Raw genomic sequence first — 4,820 nt, forward strand, 5'->3', positions numbered from 1 at the left:
TTTTTCAAACGCATTTTTTACTCAAATATAGCAGCATTTTTTTTCTAGAATTGAATGTGTTATAGAATTAACACTGTTACAACAGTGATATAAGGGGGGTGACTCAAAATGGGGTAGGGAGGGAGAGCATGGGAGAAAGATTACCTCTAGATAGGGAAAGGGGTGGGAGTGAAAGGGAGGGAGAAGGGGAATAGCATGGATGATGGAAGGAGACAGTCATCATTATACAAAATACATGTATGAAGATGCGAATTGGTGTCAACATACCTTATATACAAACAGAGATATAATAAATCGTGGTATAAAGGTGTATTAAGAATTGTAATGCAATAATTATAATAATAATAATTATGTATAATGGCATAATTTGGCATGAACATACTTTACGTTCAGAGTTACAAAAAATTGTGCTGTGAATAGATAATTATTATTTTAATGCATTCCACTATTGTCATGTATGAAATTTTAAAAAAATAAAAAAATTGAAAAAATAAAAATAAAAAAATAAAATAAATTTTATAAAATAAATTAAAAAAATAAATTCATATATGTGTTATTTTGAAATTTAAACAAAGCATTATTTTCACACTAAATATTTAGAATACACTAATATCAAAAAAGAGAATAATAAAATATATATGTATATATCAGAGTATTGTATATGATTTTTTTATCTTGATGTTTTTTCTTAAATGTCTAAATGTGAAAATATGTGATGAATTCTAATGAGAGCAACACACAGTATTCTGATACATCTTTCAGTTCTTTCTAAAAATGTAGAAATCATACTGTAATCCTTACCACAAATAGTCATACCATTAATTCTATAACAAAGAAAAACAAATTTGAATAATATATATTTATGTAAAATTATTTGATGATCATTGTGATAGAAATAGACAATGTCATGATGAGGCAGTGTTCCATGAGAACTTCCCTCATGATCCAATTACTTTCCCAAAACTCCACCAGTGAACACTACTATAAATTAGGTACCATGCCTACAAAAATGGGCCTTTGGAAGACATACTCATCCAAGCCATAAGAGCATGATTCTAAATATTTAGCTAAAACTAACAGATAGATTATATAAAATATGAAATAGAAAATCATTTTAAAGTTATTTCATTATGTCTGTCTGCCTATCTAACTGAATGAGAGAGGACTTTTCTGTATAAGCTGTTTTATGAAATATAATGAGGAAAAATATGCAGAAATATGCAATCAAAAATATTTATACAGCTATTTTAAAATATTACAATGAAGATCCACCATTAAAGGAGATTGTCCCTGGACTCTCTCTCTGGAATGCTTTGCCTAGATAATGTAGACACAGCTGTGGGGAGAGTCAATCTGTATGCTAACCCCAGCTCAGACACCAATTCACAACTGACCTTGTACAAGTTACTTAACTCTTCTTAAGCTTTCTCATCTCAGGCAATAAAGACCTTATCTAGAGGTGAGTTGTGGATATTGATTAGCTAATGTTCTGAAAGTTCTTTGCAGATGGAAGAAGTAGGACATAAAAGATAAAAGTAAGTCCTTACAGACAAGGAGACTTCAGTTTAGGCTTCCAATCATCAAAAATGCATTCTTCTTGTTATTAAAAATAAACTAGAATGGTAACATTTAAAAAAATGATACAAATATTTTTAAAGATTATTTTTATTAAAATGGGATCAATCTACATATAATATATGCATATTTGTTTCTACATTAGTTTTCATTAAAATTGATCAAAATAAATAACAAGTGTACACTAAAATTTTCATCAGGTGGGGTTAATAATTTCCACCTAAGAATATGTATTAGACATTTCTTAAGCTGAAATTTAAAATAATGACAGTAATATTTAAGATAAAATTTCAAGGTCTAAAATAGTTTTTATTATCTCTGTGATTATAACTTAACTAAATAAACATTAAAATAGTTATAGCTTAAATTATAAATATCTATGAAATATAAAAAATTCATAACTGGCTGTTAAAATCTGCATATAAGAATCTTCTACAAAATCAACTGAAATAATTTGAGGACATATTATTTTAGCAATCTAGCCTTCTTATGTGCAATGATCTTTTTCAACTGCTTTGTAAAATTCAAACTAAATTAATGTCATATTATAGAGGTATAAATTATTTTTTAAATCTTTTTAAAAAATTTTTTTCAGTTGTCAATGGAGCTTTACTTTATTTATTTATATGCAGTTCTGAGAATCAAACCTAGTGCCTCACACATGCTAGGCAAGCATTTTACCACTGAGCCACAACTCCAACCCCTTAAAATCTTTATATAGTATCTTCCATACATGGGAGATAAAACAAAACTCAATTATTGTAGGCTTTCAACATGTCTTAATGTACAAGGCTCTGAATTCAATCTCCAACACTACAAAGAATTAAAAATACAAATAAAAAAAGCCTTGAATTCGTCATTTCTTCCTTTACCCACTTTTCCCCTGAACGTTGTGTTGATTCTGGAAATTATTGGAATAATATATATTTTTCAAAAGAAGAAATACAAATGTCTAATACACACATGAATAATTATTTCAAATTATCAGCTGTCAAACACATACAAATCAAAAAGTAATCAGATGCCATTTCACCCAAGTTGAATGGTTGTTGTAAAACAACAATAGCAAATGCAAAAATAAATGTTGGCAAGGATGTAGAGAAAATGATCTCTTATGCACTATTGATAGGATGTACAGGATTATGGAAAACATATCAAGTGTCCTTAACAAACTAAAAAATAGATATATCATATGATTCAATTATTTCAATTCTGGGTGTGTATGTAAAGGGAATGAAATCAGTATTCCAAAAAGATTCCTTCATGTCCAGTTTTATCGATGTACTATTTGCAATAGCTGATATATGGAATCAACCATGGTGCCTATCAATGGATAATTAAAGAAAATAATGGTATATATACACAATGGAAAATTATTTTGCAAAAAAAATAAGAATAAAATCATATAATATATAGAGAAATAGATGGAATTGGGTAACATTATGCTAGGTCAAATAGGTACACACAGAAAGAAAAGATTCACACACTTTCTCTTGTATGTGGATGCTAAAACAGCAACACGGAAATAAAAAGGTGTTTAGTAGAGGTGGGAAAAGATGAGGTGAAGAAAGGAAGGTTGATTTAGTCAATACATGCTAAATGCATGTGTCGAAAGATGATGCCAAACTACATTAATATGTACAATAAATATACTACTAAAAATATAAACCAATTTAATATGTTTTTGATGAAAGCCAAATTTAGAAAAATATTGCATGTTGAAACTGTGTTAAAACTACTTTGGTAACAATTTGAACTTAATTACCAGTGAATATCAATTTCATTTTTATAGTTCAATGGATTTAATATTTTCAACAGTCAAGATGTTACTTGTGGCAAATCTGGTATCTTTATCATTTCAAATGAGGTACATATACACAAACAATAATATTTAGCCATATAAAAGAATGAAATCCTCTCATTTGTGATAACATGGATTGGATTGGAGATCATTGTGTTCAGTAAAATAAACCAATAAAATCTTCATGTTAAGATTCACAGCTTAACTTTCACTGTAAAAAATTAAAAATATGAAAATCTTTTCCAGGTATGTGTTGAGATTAAGATAAGAATTTTGAATATTTCAACTTGTTATTTACTTGGGAATTATCTCAACCTCATAATATACAAGGCACCTGCAATATAATAATGAGTGTGGTAGTTTGAACATGAAGAACATTTTCATTTGAAGGGTTTTTGTTGCTATTTCTGTTGCTCATTACATGCTTTCACCAATATTTGGAACAAGTGGCATCTAGTGAATGAGATGCTTAAGAATAGATGCCTTCAAAAATTCTACCTGTGGTTATGGCTCTTATTCCCTGTGTTTTTTTTCCTTTACTTAGCTATACATAAAACCATACAATTTTATACTATGTGAGGTTTTAATACATGCATATATTGTAAAATGTTTAAACCACATTAAATGTATCTCCTCAAACACGTTTATTTAAGGTGAAAATATTTCAAAATAATTTCTTCTAGCCTTTTGATATACAGTAGATGATTGCTATCTATATTCATCACACTGTGTGAGGATAGCAAAGGAAAACTTACTCCTATCTAATTCCAATGTGGTAACCACTGATCAATTTTGCCCTCCCCCCACCCTCAAATTCCTCAACATTTGTAATAACAATTCTACTCTTATACTATGAGATTCACATTTTTAGAGTTTCATGAGGGGCTTCTGTGTCTGGCTTATTTTATTTAACATAATGATCTCCAGTGCAATGCATGTTGTCACAAATAACAGGATTTTATTTTTTTTATTTATTTTGTGGATGCATAATATTCCATTGTGTATATGTGCCAGATTTTCTTGACCTATTCATCAAATTATGAGTATATGTATTGTTTCCTTTTATTGGCTATTGAGACTAATTATTCAAAAAGTATGGGAGTGCAAAAAAAATTTGATAATTGGTTTTATTTCTTTGGATATTATACCTAGGAACAGGATTGATAGATTCTATGTTAGTTTTACCTTGATTTTTTTTTTTGAGTGGGGGGGTACTGGGAATTAAACTCAGAAACACTCAACTCACCTTTTAAGGAACATTTTTTCCCTAGGTTTACATACATATATATACTCATACATATATATTCATTATTGTAAATATTATAATTTATTGATTTCTATTTTTAAAATTTACTATCAGGATATAGTAACATTAAGGTTTTTTTGTAGGTTGATTCTGTATCTTAAAAAAAATCACTGAATTTATTAGTTTTGACAACTTAAG

This window comes from Spermophilus citellus, assembly GCF_964194105.1.
Source record: "Spermophilus citellus genome assembly, chromosome: 7".
NCBI classification, from domain to species: Eukaryota; Metazoa; Chordata; class Mammalia; order Rodentia; family Sciuridae; genus Spermophilus; species Spermophilus citellus.